General features: G+C 53.4%; 5 non-coding genes and 5 pseudogenes across 5 annotated transcripts; all 10 read left to right on the top strand.

Moving 5' to 3' along the window:
• Nucleotides 1-2,430: 2,430 nt before the first annotated feature.
• On the top strand, nt 2,431-2,549 carry LOC123629442 (annotated as a pseudogene).
• A 1,195-nt stretch (nt 2,550-3,744) lies between these two features.
• Nucleotides 3,745-3,863, top strand: LOC123629453. Its single transcript, XR_006732070.1, has one exon. It is a non-coding gene; the product is annotated as a 5S ribosomal RNA (ribosomal RNA).
• A 3,428-nt stretch (nt 3,864-7,291) lies between these two features.
• On the top strand, nt 7,292-7,410 carry LOC123629441 (annotated as a pseudogene).
• Nucleotides 7,411-8,606: 1,196 nt separating this feature from the next.
• LOC123629452 lies at nt 8,607-8,725 on the top strand. Its single transcript, XR_006732069.1, has one exon. It is a non-coding gene; the product is annotated as a 5S ribosomal RNA (ribosomal RNA).
• Nucleotides 8,726-12,154: 3,429 nt separating this feature from the next.
• LOC123629440 lies at nt 12,155-12,273 on the top strand (annotated as a pseudogene).
• Nucleotides 12,274-13,468: 1,195 nt separating this feature from the next.
• On the top strand, nt 13,469-13,587 carry LOC123629451. Its single transcript, XR_006732068.1, has one exon. It is a non-coding gene; the product is annotated as a 5S ribosomal RNA (ribosomal RNA).
• Nucleotides 13,588-17,015: 3,428 nt separating this feature from the next.
• Nucleotides 17,016-17,134, top strand: LOC123629438 (annotated as a pseudogene).
• A 1,195-nt stretch (nt 17,135-18,329) lies between these two features.
• Nucleotides 18,330-18,448, top strand: LOC123629439. The gene has a single exon (XR_006732067.1). It is a non-coding gene; the product is annotated as a 5S ribosomal RNA (ribosomal RNA).
• Nucleotides 18,449-21,876: 3,428 nt separating this feature from the next.
• LOC123629437 lies at nt 21,877-21,995 on the top strand (annotated as a pseudogene).
• A 1,195-nt stretch (nt 21,996-23,190) lies between these two features.
• On the top strand, nt 23,191-23,309 carry LOC123629427. The gene has a single exon (XR_006732059.1). It is a non-coding gene; the product is annotated as a 5S ribosomal RNA (ribosomal RNA).
• Nucleotides 23,310-26,372: the final 3,063 nt, after the last annotated feature.

Genomic DNA, 26,372 nt, shown 5'->3' with positions numbered 1-26,372 from the left:
TTTTTCTTTTAATTTGGGAAAGGGATATGTTAAAGAATGATGATCATGATCATGATTATCATTATGACTATTATATTAAATCGAATTAACCGTACCAAAACCCCTCCACTCACCTTATAAAAATGGGAGTTGATGCATATGTGGGAAGCCGCTGTGTATCTTTGTCCCAAGGCGTGGAACCACAAAAACGCTTCTCCCAAACAAATCCCATCTCGACTGTCATCCTTTTCCTTGCTTTTCCTTTGAAAGTTTTTGCTCTCTGTTATAGGACTATCTCATTGAGGTAGTTTGTTAATTTCACAGTTTATAGAATACATGTGGAACCATTCTGGATTCCTTCTGGGCAACTTGTGTGCCAGGGGAAACCTTCTGTTTGGAGAATACTCCTCGCTTACACAGGAAGCTGCAGTTCATCAGCGCTGCTAGAGAATGGCACTGCACGAATCAGTCGAAGTATCTTTATGCGATCTTTGACTAGGTCCGTGTACAAGGGGCTCCCGTGAGGATTACCCTAGATGCTTCCTGGTCACATGTGCCCTATCTTCTCTCTGGTACGTGCTACTCAGAGAATATGCTTGCTCCTGAATTATGCCAGCGTTTATTCATATCCATTTATGCTACATTGCTTTCCAAATGGTTCTATAATTTCGCCTCCCATATCAGCAGGGTGTGTGCAAGAGTTTTCCTCAAAGCCAACACAGTGATCAGTTTCTTAAGTTTCCTCAATCTGGTGAGTTGGAAACTATATCTGGCTTCATTTTTTATTCTGTATTTCCTTGACTAATAATGAGGACACGGGGCCAAAGGCGTATTAAGCATATTAAACGTAGATATCCTGTAACAGTAATATTTTGCCAATTATATGTGCAACAGATACCTTGTCCTGTTTGCAGCTTGTTTTTGACCCTGTTCATGGTATCCTTGGAAACGTTTCATTATGGAAAATTTGAAATAGAAGCAAAATCGGAAAGAATAGTAGAATACTCTCGCACTCCTCTGACTCAAGAAATCACCAACCCCTGGCCAGATCTTGTTTCCTTTATACCCCTCCTACCTTAAGTTCATGATCCCCTTAATAATATCCCTCCATCGATAAAAAGTCAATATGTTTCTATCAAAGGTAGAGGCTTTCTTCCCTCTTTCAGTGTACTCACAGCCACATTAGTCCATGTAAAAATTTCACCGTGTTAGAGATAACAGCAAGTACTCAATGTTTGCGTTTCCCTGAGACACACACGCTCATTCCAGTTTCTTTGAATCGAGTCCAAATACAGTCCATACCTTGTGAGGGGTTGAGATGTCTTTTGAAAGAGTGTCCATACATCGCGACTAGTCGGGGGCAGCCCCGGTTGTCACCGTTTCCCTTTGTTTCCTACCGCTGTCCGCAGTGACCCGAGTTATTTTTGCATTGTGAGGGGTTTCATCCCGGATTTAAACGTATTTAATGTGTTTCAATATCTTGCAATTATTAGACTTACTGGCGATCAAACCGTCCGGTGTCTGGCAATCGGGAGTCTACTCATTCTGGTTCCTGTGTCTTTTGACGTGACCCTCGTCCTGTTGGATATCATAGCATCCACGCTTCCCAGGATAAGAAGCGTCCGTTTCCCGCCCCAGACTTCAAGTCAGCCTATGTCTCCAGTAAGTCTTAGGACCGTTTAGTAACGATGGTTGGCAGAGACCACGATCTAGATGCTGGTGAAATGCCCTACTGTTGAGTTCGCACCTATGTCTCGGCACTTTCCATGGGGAAAAAAAAAAAAAAATAAAGGAAGAAAAGAAAAAAAAAATACAGGAAAACACATTGAGTTTCCACTGATAATCCAAGTTCAAACTGAGAACTGAGAGTTTTTTTACATGACTTGATCGATTTCACCTCTTCCTCTCACACCCAAATTCCCAGTCCCCAAAGACGCCAACAGCATTTCTTCTTTGCAGGATCCCACAGAATAATCGTAGCCATGCACCATAGAACCGTGGACTGGTTCCCACTGCATGAAGTAGGAAAGGCGAGGAAGGAACTTTCTACTTTTCCGGCTGCTCCACTGTGAAAATGTAAGAGCTGCCGTCCGCCGAAGCCAGTCTGCTCATGTCCAAGGAGCTGTGAGCCACGTCACACTCCTTTGGAATATTTCCCTGAGCCTTCATGTGGGCTCCTGACGTCTGTAGAATCTGACAAGTCACACGTTGTCCTCCCGTTTGTGTCCTCCGTGCTTTGAATAGATGTGCTATTGAGTGCTTGATTTTTGTTGTCATAGGTGTATGTGTTTGTGGCAAAGTGTTGAGTGTTTGGTGTGTATGTAGCAGCTAGGGAGCGAGGCTCTGAAGGCTACTGGGCAGCAGGAGGGCGCGGGGTCGGGTGGGGGGCGCTGGGCCGGGAGGGCCGCGTAGCAGCTGGGCCTCTCGAGGCGTCCGGGGACGGCCGCTGCCGTCTAGGGCCATAGCACCCTGAACGTGCCCGATCTCGTCTGGTCTGGGAAGCTAAGCAGGGTCGGGCCCGGTTAGTACTTGGATGGGAGACCGCCTGGGAATACCGGGTGCTGTAGGCTTTTGCTTCTTCTTTTGTCCCGCCCGCCGGGGGGTCGGGGGTGGGGGGGCCCCCCCTCGCCTTCTGCGCCCGCCCCCACTTTCGCCCTCGGGCCCCGGCCCCTCCCCCCCCCTCGGCGCGACCCGCTGCCCCCGCCCGGGGCTTCCTCCCCTCTCCCCCGCTGCAGCACCACCGCCAGGTGGCGGCAGCGGCAGAGCGTCCCAGGCGTTCCGTTGGGCCGGCAGCGGAGCCCCAACCCTGGGCCCCACACCGGGCCGGGGCCGGGCGGCGGGATCCCTAAGTGCCGCCGGGTCTCCTCTCCCCCGGACCCCGCACCCGCCGCCCCGCACTCCGGGACATCGCGTACACCCGGCGCGGGACAGCCCAGGGCGGCAAACCGTGTCCTGGGCCCCCGGACACCCGGCCCACCGTGCACTTTCTCTCCGCCGCACACCCGGGCCTCGGGCCCGGGCCTCACGCCGGGCGGGCTCCTCGCCGCCGACGGGGCTCCGAGAGACACACCGGCGCGCCACACAGGGCGACTCGCTGGCCCCCTGGGCAGAGAGGACACACAACAGCACACGGAGCGCACGCACCCAAACCCAAACCACCCACCGGCCCCTGGACCCCTGGCTACACACCCCAAACCCCACCCCACCGGGCCACAGGATAGCCGGCTCCGGCCCCCCGCGCAGCCCCCCGCCCCCGCGCGGGGGCTGCTGCCACACGCAGGCCCTGAGGGGAATCGGGGCAGAACGGTCCTCCCCAGACGGGGGTGGGGTGGCGGGGTGGGGGGGGGACACTGCAGATCTTCAGGACCTCCGGGTGACGGACCAGCGGCAGGCGCGGCCCTGCCTCCTCCTCCCGGCCCCGCCCCAAAGCCCCTCCCCACCGTGCCCTCGCGTGGGCCGGCGGAGGGCCCTCTCTCGCGCACTCTCCGGCTCCGGCCCTCCGCCCCCACGCGTGGAAGCCTGTCCCTGCGCGCGTGCCCGTGGGTCTGCTCCTCGGGGTGTGGGACGGCGGTGCGTCCGTGGTTTGGGTGGGGGTGGGGGGGTGCGCGCGCGAGACCCGTCAGGCTCCGCCTGGCCCCCCACCCCCACCCCGATAAGGGCAGGTGGGCTAGCGAAGGGCCAGGGCGGCGGGAGGGACCCGACTGCGCAGGGAGGGACGCGTCGCAGCAGATCGGCCTCTTGAGGCGTCCGGGGGCGGCCGCCCTCGTCTACGGCCAGACCGCCCTGAACGCGCCCGATCTCGTCTCACCTCGGAAGCTAAGCAGGGTCGGGCCCGGTTAGTACTTGGATGGGAGACCGCCTGGGAATCCCGGGTGCCGTAGGCTTTTTGCTCTGCTTCTTTTTCTGTCCCGCCCCCCTGGGCTGGGAAGGGGAGGGGGGGGCCTTCGCCCTCCGCGCCCGGCCCGGCTCCGCCCCCGGCCGGCCCGGACCCTGCCCCGTGGCCCCTGGAGACAGGGTCAGATTGGAGATGTGGAGGCTCAGTCCCCGAGGCTGTCGCCCCTCACACACCTGCCGCAGGTCCGGGCCTCCGGAACTTCTGACCGACCGGCTCTGAATTCAGGACACAGTCTAAAGTTGTCCAAGGAGATGACCACGTTACCACCCTAGGACAGGAAAAATTGGACCCTATCCACATATGCAGAAGAAGAGAATCTAAACAGCTGGCTATTCGTTCACGGTAACATAATTCAGGAATCCAGAGGCGAAGACATCTAGAAACACTTTTCAAACGTCTAAATCTTTAGAACATATTCTGAAGGATTAAGAAGTAGAAGCATTCTTTGGACAGTCACGAGCAAGACCAGGGTGTCGATAGGAAATCCTTCTGTTCGATACTGCAAGAGACGCTCCAAAAACATACTACAACAAGGGAAAACACTAACAATATATGGGAAAGGAAAATCACCTTTCTTCATTTTCCTCACCTCCTACGGTTCTCAAAAGAGAATGTTTGCCCCTATGCGCGGGAGACCTGTAGAAATCCTAGGTGAGTCCAGCAAGATAGCTCTAGATGAAATCAACATTCGATCGATAGTTTCGATATTTCTTATTTCCTCGCAAATACACAATAATGAATGCAATTCTTGAAAAGGATAACATTCAAAGTCACAGAAAATCCACACAGCACCTACGGGGCAAAGGTGCCAACTTAGATGGAAAACTTAGCAAAAACGTACATGATGGCTCCAATCGATGGAGAGGCTACCCCGTAGTCCTCGATAGACGGACACAGAGTCCCCAAACTAATCATTTCCCCCACATTAATAAATAATCCCATTTAAACAGGGTTTATAACTAGAAACTTACTATCTGCTTCTTTCTCTTTTTCTTTTAATTTGGGAAAGGGATATGTTAAAGAATGATGATCATGATCATGATTATCATTATGACTATTATATTAAATCGAATTAACCGTACCAAAACCCCTCCACTCACCTTATAAAAATGGGAGTTGATGCATATGTGGGAAGCCGCTGTGTATCTTTGTCCCAAGGCGTGGAACCACAAAAACGCTTCTCCCAAACAAATCCCATCTCGACTGTCATCCTTTTCCTTGCTTTTCCTTTGAAAGTTTTTGCTCTCTGTTATAGGACTATCTCATTGAGGTAGTTTGTTAATTTCACAGTTTATAGAATACATGTGGAACCATTCTGGATTCCTTCTGGGCAACTTGTGTGCCAGGGGAAACCTTCTGTTTGGAGAATACTCCTCGCTTACACAGGAAGCTGCAGTTCATCAGCGCTGCTAGAGAATGGCACTGCACGAATCAGTCGAAGTATCTTTATGCGATCTTTGACTAGGTCCGTGTACAAGGGGCTCCCGTGAGGATTACCCTAGATGCTTCCTGGTCACATGTGCCCTATCTTCTCTCTGGTACGTGCTACTCAGAGAATATGCTTGCTCCTGAATTATGCCAGCGTTTATTCATATCCATTTATGCTACATTGCTTTCCAAATGGTTCTATAATTTCGCCTCCCATATCAGCAGGGTGTGTGCAAGAGTTTTCCTCAAAGCCAACACAGTGATCAGTTTCTTAAGTTTCCTCAATCTGGTGAGTTGGAAACTATATCTGGCTTCATTTTTTATTCTGTATTTCCTTGACTAATAATGAGGACACGGGGCCAAAGGCGTATTAAGCATATTAAACGTAGATATCCTGTAACAGTAATATTTTGCCAATTATATGTGCAACAGATACCTTGTCCTGTTTGCAGCTTGTTTTTGACCCTGTTCATGGTATCCTTGGAAACGTTTCATTATGGAAAATTTGAAATAGAAGCAAAATCGGAAAGAATAGTAGAATACTCTCGCACTCCTCTGACTCAAGAAATCACCAACCCCTGGCCAGATCTTGTTTCCTTTATACCCCTCCTACCTTAAGTTCATGATCCCCTTAATAATATCCCTCCATCGATAAAAAGTCAATATGTTTCTATCAAAGGTAGAGGCTTTCTTCCCTCTTTCAGTGTACTCACAGCCACATTAGTCCATGTAAAAATTTCACCGTGTTAGAGATAACAGCAAGTACTCAATGTTTGCGTTTCCCTGAGACACACACGCTCATTCCAGTTTCTTTGAATCGAGTCCAAATACAGTCCATACCTTGTGAGGGGTTGAGATGTCTTTTGAAAGAGTGTCCATACATCGCGACTAGTCGGGGGCAGCCCCGGTTGTCACCGTTTCCCTTTGTTTCCTACCGCTGTCCGCAGTGACCCGAGTTATTTTTGCATTGTGAGGGGTTTCATCCCGGATTTAAACGTATTTAATGTGTTTCAATATCTTGCAATTATTAGACTTACTGGCGATCAAACCGTCCGGTGTCTGGCAATCGGGAGTCTACTCATTCTGGTTCCTGTGTCTTTTGACGTGACCCTCGTCCTGTTGGATATCATAGCATCCACGCTTCCCAGGATAAGAAGCGTCCGTTTCCCGCCCCAGACTTCAAGTCAGCCTATGTCTCCAGTAAGTCTTAGGACCGTTTAGTAACGATGGTTGGCAGAGACCACGATCTAGATGCTGGTGAAATGCCCTACTGTTGAGTTCGCACCTATGTCTCGGCACTTTCCATGGGGAAAAAAAAAAAAAAATAAAGGAAGAAAAGAAAAAAAAAATACAGGAAAACACATTGAGTTTCCACTGATAATCCAAGTTCAAACTGAGAACTGAGAGTTTTTTTACATGACTTGATCGATTTCACCTCTTCCTCTCACACCCAAATTCCCAGTCCCCAAAGACGCCAACAGCATTTCTTCTTTGCAGGATCCCACAGAATAATCGTAGCCATGCACCATAGAACCGTGGACTGGTTCCCACTGCATGAAGTAGGAAAGGCGAGGAAGGAACTTTCTACTTTTCCGGCTGCTCCACTGTGAAAATGTAAGAGCTGCCGTCCGCCGAAGCCAGTCTGCTCATGTCCAAGGAGCTGTGAGCCACGTCACACTCCTTTGGAATATTTCCCTGAGCCTTCATGTGGGCTCCTGACGTCTGTAGAATCTGACAAGTCACACGTTGTCCTCCCGTTTGTGTCCTCCGTGCTTTGAATAGATGTGCTATTGAGTGCTTGATTTTTGTTGTCATAGGTGTATGTGTTTGTGGCAAAGTGTTGAGTGTTTGGTGTGTATGTAGCAGCTAGAGAGCGAGGCTCTGAAGGCTACTGGGCAGCAGGAGGGCGCGGGGTCGGGTGGGGGGCGCTGGGCCGGGAGGGCCGCGTAGCAGCTGGGCCTCTCGAGGCGTCCGGGGACGGCCGCTGCCGTCTAGGGCCATAGCACCCTGAACGTGCCCGATCTCGTCTGGTCTGGGAAGCTAAGCAGGGTCGGGCCCGGTTAGTACTTGGATGGGAGACCGCCTGGGAATACCGGGTGCTGTAGGCTTTTGCTTCTTCTTTTGTCCCGCCCGCCGGGGGGTCGGGGGTGGGGGGGCCCCCCCTCGCCTTCTGCGCCCGCCCCCACTTTCGCCCTCGGGCCCCGGCCCCTCCCCCCCCTCGGCGCGACCCGCTGCCCCCGCCCGGGGCTTCCTCCCCTCTCCCCCGCTGCAGCACCACCGCCAGGTGGCGGCAGCGGCAGAGCGTCCCAGGCGTTCCGTTGGGCCGGCAGCGGAGCCCCAACCCTGGGCCCCACACCGGGCCGGGGCCGGGCGGCGGGATCCCTAAGTGCCGCCGGGTCTCCTCTCCCCCGGACCCCGCACCCGCCGCCCCGCACTCCGGGACATCGCGTACACCCGGCGCGGGACAGCCCAGGGCGGCAAACCGTGTCCTGGGCCCCCGGACACCCGGCCCACCGTGCACTTTCTCTCCGCCGCACACCCGGGCCTCGGGCCCGGGCCTCACGCCGGGCGGGCTCCTCGCCGCCGACGGGGCTCCGAGAGACACACCGGCGCGCCGCACAGGGCGACTCGCTGGCCCCCTGGGCAGAGAGGACACACAACAGCACACGGAGCGCACGCACCCAAACCCAAACCACCCACCGGCCCCTGGACCCCTGGCTACACACCCCAAACCCCACCCCACCGGGCCACAGGATAGCCGGCTCCGGCCCCCCGCGCAGCCCCCCCGCCCCCGCGCGGGGGCTGCTGCCACACGCAGGCCCTGAGGGGAATCGGGGCAGAACGGTCCTCCCCAGACGGGGGTGGGGTGGCGGGGTGGGGGGGGGACACTGCAGATCTTCAGGACCTCCGGGTGACGGACCAGCGGCAGGCGCGGCCCTGCCTCCTCCTCCCGGCCCCGCCCCAAAGCCCCTCCCCACCGTGCCCTCGCGTGGGCCGGCGGAGGGCCCTCTCTCGCGCACTCTCCGGCTCCGGCCCTCCGCCCCCACGCGTGGAAGCCTGTCCCTGCGCGCGTGCCCGTGGGTCTGCTCCTCGGGGTGTGGGACGGCGGTGCGTCCGTGGTTTGGGTGGGGGTGGGGGGGGTGCGCGCGCGAGACCCGTCAGGCTCCGCCTGGCCCCCCACCCCCACCCCGATAAGGGCAGGTGGGCTAGCGAAGGGCCAGGGCGGCGGGAGGGACCCGACTGCGCAGGGAGGGACGCGTCGCAGCAGATCGGCCTCTTGAGGCGTCCGGGGGCGGCCGCCCTCGTCTACGGCCAGACCGCCCTGAACGCGCCCGATCTCGTCTCACCTCGGAAGCTAAGCAGGGTCGGGCCCGGTTAGTACTTGGATGGGAGACCGCCTGGGAATCCCGGGTGCCGTAGGCTTTTTGCTCTGCTTCTTTTTCTGTCCCGCCCCCCTGGGCTGGGAAGGGGAGGGGGGGGCCTTCGCCCTCCGCGCCCGGCCCGGCTCCGCCCCCGGCCGGCCCGGACCCTGCCCCGTGGCCCCTGGAGACAGGGTCAGATTGGAGATGTGGAGGCTCAGTCCCCGAGGCTGTCGCCCCTCACACACCTGCCGCAGGTCCGGGCCTCCGGAACTTCTGACCGACCGGCTCTGAATTCAGGACACAGTCTAAAGTTGTCCAAGGAGATGACCACGTTACCACCCTAGGACAGGAAAAATTGGACCCTATCCACATATGCAGAAGAAGAGAATCTAAACAGCTGGCTATTCGTTCACGGTAACATAATTCAGGAATCCAGAGGCGAAGACATCTAGAAACACTTTTCAAACGTCTAAATCTTTAGAACATATTCTGAAGGATTAAGAAGTAGAAGCATTCTTTGGACAGTCACGAGCAAGACCAGGGTGTCGATAGGAAATCCTTCTGTTCGATACTGCAAGAGACGCTCCAAAAACATACTACAACAAGGGAAAACACTAACAATATATGGGAAAGGAAAATCACCTTTCTTCATTTTCCTCACCTCCTACGGTTCTCAAAAGAGAATGTTTGCCCCTATGCGCGGGAGACCTGTAGAAATCCTAGGTGAGTCCAGCAAGATAGCTCTAGATGAAATCAACATTCGATCGATAGTTTCGATATTTCTTATTTCCTCGCAAATACACAATAATGAATGCAATTCTTGAAAAGGATAACATTCAAAGTCACAGAAAATCCACACAGCACCTACGGGGCAAAGGTGCCAACTTAGATGGAAAACTTAGCAAAAACGTACATGATGGCTCCAATCGATGGAGAGGCTACCCCGTAGTCCTCGATAGACGGACACAGAGTCCCCAAACTAATCATTTCCCCCACATTAATAAATAATCCCATTTAAACAGGGTTTATAACTAGAAACTTACTATCTGCTTCTTTCTCTTTTTCTTTTAATTTGGGAAAGGGATATGTTAAAGAATGATGATCATGATCATGATTATCATTATGACTATTATATTAAATCGAATTAACCGTACCAAAACCCCTCCACTCACCTTATAAAAATGGGAGTTGATGCATATGTGGGAAGCCGCTGTGTATCTTTGTCCCAAGGCGTGGAACCACAAAAACGCTTCTCCCAAACAAATCCCATCTCGACTGTCATCCTTTTCCTTGCTTTTCCTTTGAAAGTTTTTGCTCTCTGTTATAGGACTATCTCATTGAGGTAGTTTGTTAATTTCACAGTTTATAGAATACATGTGGAACCATTCTGGATTCCTTCTGGGCAACTTGTGTGCCAGGGGAAACCTTCTGTTTGGAGAATACTCCTCGCTTACACAGGAAGCTGCAGTTCATCAGCGCTGCTAGAGAATGGCACTGCACGAATCAGTCGAAGTATCTTTATGCGATCTTTGACTAGGTCCGTGTACAAGGGGCTCCCGTGAGGATTACCCTAGATGCTTCCTGGTCACATGTGCCCTATCTTCTCTCTGGTACGTGCTACTCAGAGAATATGCTTGCTCCTGAATTATGCCAGCGTTTATTCATATCCATTTATGCTACATTGCTTTCCAAATGGTTCTATAATTTCGCCTCCCATATCAGCAGGGTGTGTGCAAGAGTTTTCCTCAAAGCCAACACAGTGATCAGTTTCTTAAGTTTCCTCAATCTGGTGAGTTGGAAACTATATCTGGCTTCATTTTTTATTCTGTATTTCCTTGACTAATAATGAGGACACGGGGCCAAAGGCGTATTAAGCATATTAAACGTAGATATCCTGTAACAGTAATATTTTGCCAATTATATGTGCAACAGATACCTTGTCCTGTTTGCAGCTTGTTTTTGACCCTGTTCATGGTATCCTTGGAAACGTTTCATTATGGAAAATTTGAAATAGAAGCAAAATCGGAAAGAATAGTAGAATACTCTCGCACTCCTCTGACTCAAGAAATCACCAACCCCTGGCCAGATCTTGTTTCCTTTATACCCCTCCTACCTTAAGTTCATGATCCCCTTAATAATATCCCTCCATCGATAAAAAGTCAATATGTTTCTATCAAAGGTAGAGGCTTTCTTCCCTCTTTCAGTGTACTCACAGCCACATTAGTCCATGTAAAAATTTCACCGTGTTAGAGATAACAGCAAGTACTCAATGTTTGCGTTTCCCTGAGACACACACGCTCATTCCAGTTTCTTTGAATCGAGTCCAAATACAGTCCATACCTTGTGAGGGGTTGAGATGTCTTTTGAAAGAGTGTCCATACATCGCGACTAGTCGGGGGCAGCCCCGGTTGTCACCGTTTCCCTTTGTTTCCTACCGCTGTCCGCAGTGACCCGAGTTATTTTTGCATTGTGAGGGGTTTCATCCCGGATTTAAACGTATTTAATGTGTTTCAATATCTTGCAATTATTAGACTTACTGGCGATCAAACCGTCCGGTGTCTGGCAATCGGGAGTCTACTCATTCTGGTTCCTGTGTCTTTTGACGTGACCCTCGTCCTGTTGGATATCATAGCATCCACGCTTCCCAGGATAAGAAGCGTCCGTTTCCCGCCCCAGACTTCAAGTCAGCCTATGTCTCCAGTAAGTCTTAGGACCGTTTAGTAACGATGGTTGGCAGAGACCACGATCTAGATGCTGGTGAAATGCCCTACTGTTGAGTTCGCACCTATGTCTCGGCACTTTCCATGGGGAAAAAAAAAAAAAAAATAAAGGAAGAAAAGAAAAAAAAAATACAGGAAAACACATTGAGTTTCCACTGATAATCCAAGTTCAAACTGAGAACTGAGAGTTTTTTTACATGACTTGATCGATTTCACCTCTTCCTCTCACACCCAAATTCCCAGTCCCCAAAGACGCCAACAGCATTTCTTCTTTGCAGGATCCCACAGAATAATCGTAGCCATGCACCATAGAACCGTGGACTGGTTCCCACTGCATGAAGTAGGAAAGGCGAGGAAGGAACTTTCTACTTTTCCGGCTGCTCCACTGTGAAAATGTAAGAGCTGCCGTCCGCCGAAGCCAGTCTGCTCATGTCCAAGGAGCTGTGAGCCACGTCACACTCCTTTGGAATATTTCCCTGAGCCTTCATGTGGGCTCCTGACGTCTGTAGAATCTGACAAGTCACACGTTGTCCTCCCGTTTGTGTCCTCCGTGCTTTGAATAGATGTGCTATTGAGTGCTTGATTTTTGTTGTCATAGGTGTATGTGTTTGTGGCAAAGTGTTGAGTGTTTGGTGTGTATGTAGCAGCTAGGGAGCGAGGCTCTGAAGGCTACTGGGCAGCAGGAGGGCGCGGGGTCGGGTGGGGGGCGCTGGGCCGGGAGGGCCGCGTAGCAGCTGGGCCTCTCGAGGCGTCCGGGGACGGCCGCTGCCGTCTAGGGCCATAGCACCCTGAACGTGCCCGATCTCGTCTGGTCTGGGAAGCTAAGCAGGGTCGGGCCCGGTTAGTACTTGGATGGGAGACCGCCTGGGAATACCGGGTGCTGTAGGCTTTTGCTTCTTCTTTTGTCCCGCCCGCCGGGGGGTCGGGGGTGGGGGGGCCCCCCCTCGCCTTCTGCGCCCGCCCCCACTTTCGCCCTCGGGCCCCGGCCCCTCCCCCCCCTCGGCGCGACCCGCTGCCCCCGCCCGGGGCTTCCTCCCCTCTCCCCCGCTGCAGCACCACCGCCAGGTGGCGGCAGCGGCAGAGCGTCCCAGGCGTTCCGTTGGGCCGGCAGCGGAGCCCCAACCCTGGGCCCCACACCGGGCCGGGGCCGGGCGGCGGGATCCCTAAGTGCCGCCGGGTCTCCTCTCCCCCGGACCCCGCACCCGCCGCCCCGCACTCCGGGACATCGCGTACACCCGGCGCGGGACAGCCCAGGGCGGCAAACCGTGTCCTGGGCCCCCGGACACCCGGCCCACCGTGCACTTTCTCTCCGCCGCACACCCGGGCCTCGGGCCCGGGCCTCACGCCGGGCGGGCTCCTCGCCGCCGACGGGGCTCCGAGAGACACACCGGCGCGCCGCACAGGGCGACTCGCTGGCCCCCTGGGCAGAGAGGACACACAACAGCACACGGAGCGCACGCACCCAAACCCAAACCACCCACCGGCCCCTGGACCCCTGGCTACACACCCCAAACCCCACCCCACCGGGCCACAGGATAGCCGGCTCCGGCCCCCCGCGCAGCCCCCCGCCCCCGCGCGGGGGCTGCTGCCACACGCAGGCCCTGAGGGGAATCGGGGCAGAACGGTCCTCCCCAGACGGGGGTGGGGTGGCGGGGTGGGGGGGGGACACTGCAGATCTTCAGGACCTCCGGGTGACGGACCAGCGGCAGGCGCGGCCCTGCCTCCTCCTCCCGGCCCCGCCCCAAAGCCCCTCCCCACCGTGCCCTCGCGTGGGCCGGCGGAGGGCCCTCTCTCGCGCACTCTCCGGCTCCGGCCCTCCGCCCCCACGCGTGGAAGCCTGTCCCTGCGCGCGTGCCCGTGGGTCTGCTCCTCGGGGTGTGGGACGGCGGTGCGTCCGTGGTTTGGGTGGGGGTGGGGGGGGTGCGCGCGCGAGACCCGTCAGGCTCCGCCTGGCCCCCCACCCCCACCCCGATAAGGGCAGGTGGGCTAGCGAAGGGCCAGGGCGGCGGGAGGGACCCGACTGCGCAGGGAGGGACGCGTCGCAGCAGATCGGCCTCTTGAGGCGTCCGGGGGCGGCCGCCCTCGTCTACGGCCAGACCGCCCTGAACGCGCCCGATCTCGTCTCACCTCGGAAGCTAAGCAGGGTCGGGCCCGGTTAGTACTTGGATGGGAGACCGCCTGGGAATCCCGGGTGCCGTAGGCTTTTTGCTCTGCTTCTTTTTCTGTCCCGCCCCCCTGGGCTGGGAAGGGGAGGGGGGGGCCTTCGCCCTCCGCGCCCGGCCCGGCTCCGCCCCCGGCCGGCCCGGACCCTGCCCCGTGGCCCCTGGAGACAGGGTCAGATTGGAGATGTGGAGGCTCAGTCCCCGAGGCTGTCGCCCCTCACACACCTGCCGCAGGTCCGGGCCTCCGGAACTTCTGACCGACCGGCTCTGAATTCAGGACACAGTCTAAAGTTGTCCAAGGAGATGACCACGTTACCACCCTAGGACAGGAAAAATTGGACCCTATCCACATATGCAGAAGAAGAGAATCTAAACAGCTGGCTATTCGTTCACGGTAACATAATTCAGGAATCCAGAGGCGAAGACATCTAGAAACACTTTTCAAACGTCTAAATCTTTAGAACATATTCTGAAGGATTAAGAAGTAGAAGCATTCTTTGGACAGTCACGAGCAAGACCAGGGTGTCGATAGGAAATCCTTCTGTTCGATACTGCAAGAGACGCTCCAAAAACATACTACAACAAGGGAAAACACTAACAATATATGGGAAAGGAAAATCACCTTTCTTCATTTTCCTCACCTCCTACGGTTCTCAAAAGAGAATGTTTGCCCCTATGCGCGGGAGACCTGTAGAAATCCTAGGTGAGTCCAGCAAGATAGCTCTAGATGAAATCAACATTCGATCGATAGTTTCGATATTTCTTATTTCCTCGCAAATACACAATAATGAATGCAATTCTTGAAAAGGATAACATTCAAAGTCACAGAAAATCCACACAGCACCTACGGGGCAAAGGTGCCAACTTAGATGGAAAACTTAGCAAAAACGTACATGATGGCTCCAATCGATGGAGAGGCTACCCCGTAGTCCTCGATAGACGGACACAGAGTCCCCAAACTAATCATTTCCCCCACATTAATAAATAATCCCATTTAAACAGGGTTTATAACTAGAAACTTACTATCTGCTTCTTTCTCTTTTTCTTTTAATTTGGGAAAGGGATATGTTAAAGAATGATGATCATGATCATGATTATCATTATGACTATTATATTAAATCGAATTAACCGTACCAAAACCCCTCCACTCACCTTATAAAAATGGGAGTTGATGCATATGTGGGAAGCCGCTGTGTATCTTTGTCCCAAGGCGTGGAACCACAAAAACGCTTCTCCCAAACAAATCCCATCTCGACTGTCATCCTTTTCCTTGCTTTTCCTTTGAAAGTTTTTGCTCTCTGTTATAGGACTATCTCATTGAGGTAGTTTGTTAATTTCACAGTTTATAGAATACATGTGGAACCATTCTGGATTCCTTCTGGGCAACTTGTGTGCCAGGGGAAACCTTCTGTTTGGAGAATACTCCTCGCTTACACAGGAAGCTGCAGTTCATCAGCGCTGCTAGAGAATGGCACTGCACGAATCAGTCGAAGTATCTTTATGCGATCTTTGACTAGGTCCGTGTACAAGGGGCTCCCGTGAGGATTACCCTAGATGCTTCCTGGTCACATGTGCCCTATCTTCTCTCTGGTACGTGCTACTCAGAGAATATGCTTGCTCCTGAATTATGCCAGCGTTTATTCATATCCATTTATGCTACATTGCTTTCCAAATGGTTCTATAATTTCGCCTCCCATATCAGCAGGGTGTGTGCAAGAGTTTTCCTCAAAGCCAACACAGTGATCAGTTTCTTAAGTTTCCTCAATCTGGTGAGTTGGAAACTATATCTGGCTTCATTTTTTATTCTGTATTTCCTTGACTAATAATGAGGACACGGGGCCAAAGGCGTATTAAGCATATTAAACGTAGATATCCTGTAACAGTAATATTTTGCCAATTATATGTGCAACAGATACCTTGTCCTGTTTGCAGCTTGTTTTTGACCCTGTTCATGGTATCCTTGGAAACGTTTCATTATGGAAAATTTGAAATAGAAGCAAAATCGGAAAGAATAGTAGAATACTCTCGCACTCCTCTGACTCAAGAAATCACCAACCCCTGGCCAGATCTTGTTTCCTTTATACCCCTCCTACCTTAAGTTCATGATCCCCTTAATAATATCCCTCCATCGATAAAAAGTCAATATGTTTCTATCAAAGGTAGAGGCTTTCTTCCCTCTTTCAGTGTACTCACAGCCACATTAGTCCATGTAAAAATTTCACCGTGTTAGAGATAACAGCAAGTACTCAATGTTTGCGTTTCCCTGAGACACACACGCTCATTCCAGTTTCTTTGAATCGAGTCCAAATACAGTCCATACCTTGTGAGGGGTTGAGATGTCTTTTGAAAGAGTGTCCATACATCGCGACTAGTCGGGGGCAGCCCCGGTTGTCACCGTTTCCCTTTGTTTCCTACCGCTGTCCGCAGTGACCCGAGTTATTTTTGCATTGTGAGGGGTTTCATCCCGGATTTAAACGTATTTAATGTGTTTCAATATCTTGCAATTATTAGACTTACTGGCGATCAAACCGTCCGGTGTCTGGCAATCGGGAGTCTACTCATTCTGGTTCCTGTGTCTTTTGACGTGACCCTCGTCCTGTTGGATATCATAGCATCCACGCTTCCCAGGATAAGAAGCGTCCGTTTCCCGCCCCAGACTTCAAGTCAGCCTATGTCTCCAGTAAGTCTTAGGACCGTTTAGTAACGATGGTTGGCAGAGACCACGATCTAGATGCTGGTGAAATGCCCTACTGTTGAGTTCGCACCTATGTCTCGGCACTTTCCATGGGGAAAAAAAAAAAAAAATAAAGGAAGAAAAGAAAAAAAAAATACAGGAAAACACATTGAGTTTCCACTGATAATCCAAGTTCAAACTGAGAACTGAGAGTTTTTTTACATGACTTGATCGATTTCACCTCTTCCTCTCACACCCAAATTCCCAGTCCCCAAAGACGCCAACAGCATTTCTTCTTTGCAGGATCCCACAGAATAATCGTAGCCATGCACCATAGAACCGTGGACTGGTTCCCACTGCATGAAGTAGGAAAGGCGAGGAAGGAACTTTCTACTTTTCCGGCTGCTCCACTGTGAAAATGTAAGAGCTGCCGTCCGCCGAAGCCAGTCTGCTCATGTCCAAGGAGCTGTGAGCCACGTCACACTCCTTTGGAATATTTCCCTGAGCCTTCATGTGGGCTCCTGACGTCTGTAGAATCTGACAAGTCACACGTTGTCCTCCCGTTTGTGTCCTCCGTGCTTTGAATAGATGTGCTATTGAGTGCTTGATTTTTGTTGTCATAGGTGTATGTGTTTGTGGCAAAGTGTTGAGTGTTTGGTGTGTATGTAGCAGCTAGAGAGCGAGGCTCTGAAGGCTACTGGGCAGCAGGAGGGCGCGGGGTCGGGTGGGGGGCGCTGGGCCGGGAGGGCCGCGTAGCAGCTGGGCCTCTCGAGGCGTCCGGGGACGGCCGCTGCCGTCTAGGGCCATAGCACCCTGAACGTGCCCGATCTCGTCTGGTCTGGGAAGCTAAGCAGGGTCGGGCCCGGTTAGTACTTGGATGGGAGACCGCCTGGGAATACCGGGTGCTGTAGGCTTTTGCTTCTTCTTTTGTCCCGCCCGCCGGGGGGTCGGGGGTGGGGGGGCCCCCCCCTCGCCTTCTGCGCCCGCCCCCACTTTCGCCCTCGGGCCCCGGCCCCTCCCCCCCCTCGGCGCGACCCGCTGCCCCCGCCCGGGGCTTCCTCCCCTCTCCCCCGCTGCAGCACCACCGCCAGGTGGCGGCAGCGGCAGAGCGTCCCAGGCGTTCCGTTGGGCCGGCAGCGGAGCCCCAACCCTGGGCCCCACACCGGGCCGGGGCCGGGCGGCGGGATCCCTAAGTGCCGCCGGGTCTCCTCTCCCCCGGACCCCGCACCCGCCGCCCCGCACTCCGGGACATCGCGTACACCCGGCGCGGGACAGCCCAGGGCGGCAAACCGTGTCCTGGGCCCCCGGACACCCGGCCCACCGTGCACTTTCTCTCCGCCGCACACCCGGGCCTCGGGCCCGGGCCTCACGCCGGGCGGGCTCCTCGCCGCCGACGGGGCTCCGAGAGACACACCGGCGCGCCGCACAGGGCGACTCGCTGGCCCCCTGGGCAGAGAGGACACACAACAGCACACGGAGCGCACGCACCCAAACCCAAACCACCCACCGGCCCCTGGACCCCTGGCTACACACCCCAAACCCCACCCCACCGGGCCACAGGATAGCCGGCTCCGGCCCCCCGCGCAGCCCCCCGCCCCCGCGCGGGGGCTGCTGCCACACGCAGGCCCTGAGGGGAATCGGGGCAGAACGGTCCTCCCCAGACGGGGGTGGGGTGGCGGGGTGGGGGGGGGACACTGCAGATCTTCAGGACCTCCGGGTGACGGACCAGCGGCAGGCGCGGCCCTGCCTCCTCCTCCCGGCCCCGCCCCAAAGCCCCTCCCCACCGTGCCCTCGCGTGGGCCGGCGGAGGGCCCTCTCTCGCGCACTCTCCGGCTCCGGCCCTCCGCCCCCACGCGTGGAAGCCTGTCCCTGCGCGCGTGCCCGTGGGTCTGCTCCTCGGGGTGTGGGACGGCGGTGCGTCCGTGGTTTGGGTGGGGGTGGGGGGGTGCGCGCGCGAGACCCGTCAGGCTCCGCCTGGCCCCCCACCCCCACCCCGATAAGGGCAGGTGGGCTAGCGAAGGGCCAGGGCGGCGGGAGGGACCCGACTGCGCAGGGAGGGACGCGTCGCAGCAGATCGGCCTCTTGAGGCGTCCGGGGGCGGCCGCCCTCGTCTACGGCCAGACCGCCCTGAACGCGCCCGATCTCGTCTCACCTCGGAAGCTAAGCAGGGTCGGGCCCGGTTAGTACTTGGATGGGAGACCGCCTGGGAATCCCGGGTGCCGTAGGCTTTTTGCTCTGCTTCTTTTTCTGTCCCGCCCCCCTGGGCTGGGAAGGGGAGGGGGGGGCCTTCGCCCTCCGCGCCCGGCCCGGCTCCGCCCCCGGCCGGCCCGGACCCTGCCCCGTGGCCCCTGGAGACAGGGTCAGATTGGAGATGTGGAGGCTCAGTCCCCGAGGCTGTCGCCCCTCACACACCTGCCGCAGGTCCGGGCCTCCGGAACTTCTGACCGACCGGCTCTGAATTCAGGACACAGTCTAAAGTTGTCCAAGGAGATGACCACGTTACCACCCTAGGACAGGAAAAATTGGACCCTATCCACATATGCAGAAGAAGAGAATCTAAACAGCTGGCTATTCGTTCACGGTAACATAATTCAGGAATCCAGAGGCGAAGACATCTAGAAACACTTTTCAAACGTCTAAATCTTTAGAACATATTCTGAAGGATTAAGAAGTAGAAGCATTCTTTGGACAGTCACGAGCAAGACCAGGGTGTCGATAGGAAATCCTTCTGTTCGATACTGCAAGAGACGCTCCAAAAACATACTACAACAAGGGAAAACACTAACAATATATGGGAAAGGAAAATCACCTTTCTTCATTTTCCTCACCTCCTACGGTTCTCAAAAGAGAATGTTTGCCCCTATGCGCGGGAGACCTGTAGAAATCCTAGGTGAGTCCAGCAAGATAGCTCTAGATGAAATCAACATTCGATCGATAGTTTCGATATTTCTTATTTCCTCGCAAATACACAATAATGAATGCAATTCTTGAAAAGGATAACATTCAAAGTCACAGAAAATCCACACAGCACCTACGGGGCAAAGGTGCCAACTTAGATGGAAAACTTAGCAAAAACGTACATGATGGCTCCAATCGATGGAGAGGCTACCCCGTAGTCCTCGATAGACGGACACAGAGTCCCCAAACTAATCATTTCCCCCACATTAATAAATAATCCCATTTAAACAGGGTTTATAACTAGAAACTTACAATCTGCTTCTTTCTCTTTTTCTTTTAATTTGGGAAAGGGATATGTTAAAGAATGATGATCATGATCATGATTATCATTATGACTATTATATTAAATCGAATTAACCGTACCAAAACCCCACCACTCACCTTATAAAAATGGGAGTTGATGCATATGTGGGAAGCCGCTGTGTATCTTTGTCTCAAGGCGTGGAACCACAAAAACGCTTCTCCCAAACAAATCCCATCTCGACTGTCATCCTTTTCCTTGCTTTTCCTTTGAAAGTTTTTGCTCTCTGTTATAGGACTATCTCATTGAGGTAGTTTGTTAATTTCACAGTTTATAGAATACATGTGGAACCATTCTGGATTCCTTCTGGGCAACTTGTGTGCCAGGGGAAACCTTCTGTTTGGAGAATACTCCTCGCTTACACAGGAAGCTGCAGTTCATCAGCGCTGCTAGAGAATGGCACTGCACGAATCAGTCGAAGTATCTTTATGCGATCTTTGACTAGGTCCGTGTACAAGGGGCTCCCGTGAGGATTACCCTAGATGCTTCCTGGTCACATGTGCCCTATCTTCTCTCTGGTACGTGCTACTCAGAGAATATGCTTGCTCCTGAATTATGCCAGCGTTTATTCATATCCATTTATGCTACATTGCTTTCCAAATGGTTCTATAATTTCGCCTCCCATATCAGCAGGGTGTGTGCAAGAGTTTTCCTCAAAGCCAACACAGTGATCAGTTTCTTAAGTTTCCTCAATCTGGTGAGTTTGAAACTATATCTGGCTTCATTTTTTATTCTGTATTTCCTTGACTAATAATGAGGACACGGGGCCAAAGGCGTATTAAGCATATTAAACGTAGATATCCTGTAACAGTAATATTTTGCCAATTATATGTGCAACAGATACCTTGTCCTGTTTGCAGCTTGTTTTTGACCCTGTTCATGGTATCCTTGGAAACGTTTCATTATGGAAAATTTGAAATAGAAGCAAAATCGGAAAGAATAGTAGAATACTCTCACACTCCTCTGACTCAAGAAATCACCAACCCCTGGCCAGATCTTGTTTCCTTTATACCCCTCCTACCTTAAGTTCATGATCCCCTTAATAATATCCCTCCATCGATAAAAAGTCAATATGTTTCTATCAAAGGTAGAGGCTTTCTTCCCTCTTTCAGTGTACTCACAGCCACATTATTCCATGTAAAAATTTCACCGTGTTAGAGATAACAGCAAGTACTCAATGTTTGCGTTTCCCTGAGACACACACGCTCATTTCAGTTTCTTTGAATCGAGTCCAAATACAGTCCATACCTTGTGAGGGGTTGAGATGTCTTTTGAAAGAGTGTCCATACATCGCGACTAGTCGGGGGCAGCCCCGGTTGTCACCGTTTCCCTTTGTTTCCTACCGCTGTCCGCAGTGACCCGAGTTATTTTTGCATTGTGAGGGGTTTCATCGCGGATTTAAACGTATTTAATGTGTTTCAATATCTTGCAATTATTAGACTTACTGGCGATCAAACCGTCCGGTGTCTGGCAATCGGGAGTCTACTCATTCTGGTTCCTGTGTCTTTTGACGTGACCCTCGTCCTGTTGGATATCATAGCATCCACGCTTCCCAGGATAAGAAGCGTCCGTTTCCCGCCCCAGACTTCAAGTCAGCCTATGTCTCCAGTAAGTCTTAGGACCGTTTAGTAACGATGGTTGGCAGAGACCACGATCTAGATGCTGGTGAAATGCCCTACTGTTGAGTTCGCACCTATGTCTCGGCACTTTCCATGGGGAAAAAAAAAAAAAAATAAAGGAAGAAAAGAAAAAAAAAATACAGGAAAACACATTGAGTTTCCACTGATAATCCAAGTTCAAACTGAGAACTGAGAGTTTTTTTACATGACTTGATCGATTTCACCTCTTCCTCTCACACCCAAATTCCCAGTCCCCAAAGACGCCAACAGCATTTCTTCTTTGCAGGATCCCACAGAATAATCGTAGCCATGCACCATAGAACCGTGGACTGGTTCCCACTGCATGAAGTAGGAAAGGCGAGGAAGGAACTTTCTACTTTTCCGGCTGCTCCACTGTGAAAATGTAAGAGCTGCCGTCCGCCGAAGCCAGTCTGCTCATGTCCAAGGAGCTGTGAGCCACGTCACACTCCTTTGGAATATTTCCCTGAGCCTTCATGTGGGCTCCTGACGTCTGTAGAATCTGACAAGTCACACGTTGTCCTCCCGTTTGTGTCCTCCGTGCTTTGAATAGATGTGCTATTGAGTGCTTGATTTTTGTTGTCATAGGTGTATGTGTTTGTGGCAAAGTGTTGAGTGTTTGGTGTGTATGTAGCAGCTAGAGAGCGAGGCTCTGAAGGCTACTGGGCAGCAGGAGGGCGCGGGGTCGGGTGGGGGGCGCTGGGCCGGGAGGGCCGCGTAGCAGCTGGGCCTCTCGAGGCGTCCGGGGACGGCCGCTGCCGTCTAGGGCCATAGCACCCTGAACGTGCCCGATCTCGTCTGGTCTGGGAAGCTAAGCAGGGTCGGGCCCGGTTAGTACTTGGATGGGAGACCGCCTGGGAATACCGGGTGCTGTAGGCTTTTGCTTCTTCTTTTGTCCCGCCCGCCGGGGGGTCGGGGGTGGGGGGGCCCCCCCTCGCCTTCTGCGCCCGCCCCCACTTTCGCCCTCGGGCCCCGGCCCCTCCCCCCCCTCGGCGCGACCCGCTGCCCCCGCCCGGGGCTTCCTCCCCTCTCCCCCGCTGCAGCACCACCGCCAGGTGGCGGCAGCGGCAGAGCGTCCCAGGCGTTCCGTTGGGCCGGCAGCGGAGCCCCAACCCTGGGCCCCACACCGGGCCGGGGCCGGGCGGCGGGATCCCTAAGTGCCGCCGGGTCTCCTCTCCCCCGGACCCCGCACCCGCCGCCCCGCACTCCGGGACATCGCGTACACCCGGCGCGGGACAGCCCAGGGCGGCAAACCGTGTCCTGGGCCCCCGGACACCCGGCCCACCGTGCACTTTCTCTCCGCCGCACACCCGGGCCTCGGGCCCGGGCCTCACGCCGGGCGGGCTCCTCGCCGCCGACGGGGCTCCGAGAGACACACCGGCGCGCCGCACAGGGCGACTCGCTGGCCCCCTGGGCAGAGAGGACACACAACAGCACACGGAGCGCACGCACCCAAACCCAAACCACCCACCGGCCCCTGGACCCCTGGCTACACACCCCAAACCCCACCCCACCGGGCCACAGGATAGCCGGCTCCGGCCCCCCGCGCAGCCCCCCGCCCCCGCGCGGGGGCTGCTGCCACACGCAGGCCCTGAGGGGAATCGGGGCAGAACGGTCCTCCCCAGACGGGGGTGGGGTGGCGGGGTGGGGGGGGGACACTGCAGATCTTCAGGACCTCCGGGTGACGGACCAGCGGCAGGCGCGGCCCTGCCTCCTCCTCCCGGCCCCGCCCCAAAGCCCCTCCCCACCGTGCCCTCGCGTGGGCCGGCGGAGGGCCCTCTCTCGCGCACTCTCCGGCTCCGGCCCTCCGCCCCCACGCGTGGAAGCCTGTCCCTGCGCGCGTGCCCGTGGGTCTGCTCCTCGGGGTGTGGGACGGCGGTGCGTCCGTGGTTTGGGTGGGGGTGGGGGGGGTGCGCGCGCGAGACCCGTCAGGCTCCGCCTGGCCCCCCACCCCCACCCCGATAAGGGCAGGTGGGCTAGCGAAGGGCCAGGGCGGCGGGAGGGACCCGACTGCGCAGGGAGGGACGCGTCGCAGCAGATCGGCCTCTTGAGGCGTCCGGGGGCGGCCGCCCTCGTCTACGGCCAGACCGCCCTGAACGCGCCCGATCTCGTCTCACCTCGGAAGCTAAGCAGGGTCGGGCCCGGTTAGTACTTGGATGGGAGACCGCCTGGGAATCCCGGGTGCCGTAGGCTTTTTGCTCTGCTTCTTTTTCTGTCCCGCCCCCCTGGGCTGGGAAGGGGAGGGGGGGGCCTTCGCCCTCCGCGCCCGGCCCGGCTCCGCCCCCGGCCGGCCCGGACCCTGCCCCGTGGCCCCTGGAGACAGGGTCAGATTGGAGATGTGGAGGCTCAGTCCCCGAGGCTGTCGCCCCTCACACACCTGCCGCAGGTCCGGGCCTCCGGAACTTCTGACCGACCGGCTCTGAATTCAGGACACAGTCTAAAGTTGTCCAAGGAGATGACCACGTTACCACCCTAGGACAGGAAAAATTGGACCCTATCCACATATGCAGAAGAAGAGAATCTAAACAGCTGGCTATTCGTTCACGGTAACATAATTCAGGAATCCAGAGGCGAAGACATCTAGAAACACTTTTCAAACGTCTAAATCTTTAGAACATATTCTGAAGGATTAAGAAGTAGAAGCATTCTTTGGACAGTCACGAGCAAGACCAGGGTGTCGATAGGAAATCCTTCTGTTCGATACTGCAAGAGACGCTCCAAAAACATACTACAACAAGGGAAAACACTAACAATATATGGGAAAGGAAAATCACCTTTCTTCATTTTCCTCACCTCCTACGGTTCTCAAAAGAGAATGTTTGCCCCTATGCGCGGGAGACCTGTAGAAATCCTAGGTGAGTCCAGCAAGATAGCTCTAGATGAAATCAACATTCGATCGATAGTTTCGATATTTCTTATTTCCTCGCAAATACACAATAATGAATGCAATTCTTGAAAAGGATAACATTCAAAGTCACAGAAAATCCACACAGCACCTACGGGGCAAAGGTGCCAACTTAGATGGAAAACTTAGCAAAAACGTACATGATGGCTCCAATCGATGGAGAGGCTACCCCGTAGTCCTCGATAGACGGACACAGAGTCCCCAAACTAATCATTTCCCCCACATTAATAAATAATCCCATTTAAACAGGGTTTATAACTAGAAACTTACTATCTGCTTCTTTCTCTTTTTCTTTTAATTTGGGAAAGGGATATGTTAAAGAATGATGATCATGATCATGATTATCATTATGACTATTATATTAAATCGAATTAACCGTACCAAAACCCCTCCACTCACCTTATAAAAATGGGAGTTGATGCATATGTGGGAAGCCGCTGTGTATCTTTGTCCCAAGGCGTGGAACCACAAAAACGCTTCTCCCAAACAAATCCCATCTCGACTGTCATCCTTTTCCTTGCTTTTCCTTTGAAAGTTTTTGCTCTCTGTTATAGGACTATCTCATTGAGGTAGTTTGTTAATTTCACAGTTTATAGAATACATGTGGAACCATTCTGGATTCCTTCTGGGCAACTTGTGTGCCAGGGGAAACCTTCTGTTTGGAGAATACTCCTCGCTTACACAGGAAGCTGCAGTTCATCAGCGCTGCTAGAGAATGGCACTGCACGAATCAGTCGAAGTATCTTTATGCGATCTTTGACTAGGTCCGTGTACAAGGGGCTCCCGTGAGGATTACCCTAGATGCTTCCTGGTCACATGTGCCCTATCTTCTCTCTGGTACGTGCTACTCAGAGAATATGCTTGCTCCTGAATTATGCCAGCGTTTATTCATATCCATTTATGCTACATTGCTTTCCAAATGGTTCTATAATTTCGCCTCCCATATCAGCAGGGTGTGTGCAAGAGTTTTCCTCAAAGCCAACACAGTGATCAGTTTCTTAAGTTTCCTCAATCTGGTGAGTTGGAAACTATATCTGGCTTCATTTTTTATTCTGTATTTCCTTGACTAATAATGAGGACACGGGGCCAAAGGCGTATTAAGCATATTAAACGTAGATATCCTGTAACAGTAATATTTTGCCAATTATATGTGCAACAGATACCTTGTCCTGTTTGCAGCTTGTTTTTGACCCTGTTCATGGTATCCTTGGAAACGTTTCATTATGGAAAATTTGAAATAGAAGCAAAATCGGAAAGAATAGTAGAATACTCTCGCACTCCTCTGACTCAAGAAATCACCAACCCCTGGCCAGATCTTGTTTCCTTTATACCCCTCCTACCTTAAGTTCATGATCTCCTTAATAATATCCCTCCATCGATAAAAAGTCAATATGTTTCTATCAAAGGTAGAGGCTTTCTTCCCTCTTTCAGTGTACTCACAGCCACATTATTCCATGTAAAAATTTCACCGTGTTAGAGATAACACCAAGTACTCAATGTTTGCGTTTCCCTGAGACACACACGCTCATTCCAGTTTCTTTGAATCGAGTCCAAATACAGTCCATACCTTGTGAGGGGTTGAGATGTCTTTTGAAAGAGTGTCCATACATCGCGACTAGTCGGGGGCAGCCCCGGTTGTCACCGTTTCCCTTTGTTTCCTACCGCTGTCCGCAGTGACCCGAGTTATTTTTGCATTGTGAGGGGTTTCATCGCGGATTTAAACGTATTTAATGTGTTTCAATATCTTGCAATTATTAGACTTACTGGCGATCAAACCGTCCGGTGTCTGGCAATCGGGAGTCTACTCATTCTGGTTCCTGTGTCTTTTGACGTGACCCTCGTCCTGTTGGATATCATAGCATCCATGCTTCCCAGGATAAGAAGCGTCCGTTTCCCGCCCCAGACTTCAAGTCAGCCTATGTCTCCAGTAAGTCTTAGGACCGTTTAGTAACGATGGTTGGCAGAGACCACGATCTAGATGCTGGTGAAATGCCCTACTGTTGAGTTCGCACCTATGTCTCGGCACTTTCCATGGGGAAAAAAAAAAAAAAATAAAGGAAGAAAAGAAAAAAAAAATACAGGAAAACACATTGAGTTTCCACTGATAATCCAAGTTCAAACTGAGAACTGAGAGTTTTTTTACATGACTTGATCGATTTCACCTCTTCCTCTCACACCCAAATTCCCAGTCCCCAAAGACGCCAACAGCATTTCTTCTTTGCAGGATCCCACAGAATAATCGTAGCCATGCACCATAGAACCGTGGACTGGTTCCCACTGCATGAAGTAGGAAAGGCGAGGAAGGAACTTTCTACTTTTCCGGCTGCTCCACTGTGAAAATGTAAGAGCTG

Source organism: Lemur catta, unplaced genomic scaffold, assembly GCF_020740605.2.
Source record: "Lemur catta isolate mLemCat1 unplaced genomic scaffold, mLemCat1.pri scaffold_152_ctg1, whole genome shotgun sequence".
Lineage (NCBI taxonomy): Eukaryota > Metazoa > Chordata > Mammalia > Primates > Lemuridae > Lemur > Lemur catta.
Note: the sequence above shows the minus strand (reverse complement) of the source record. Positions and strands in the feature narration are given on the sequence as shown.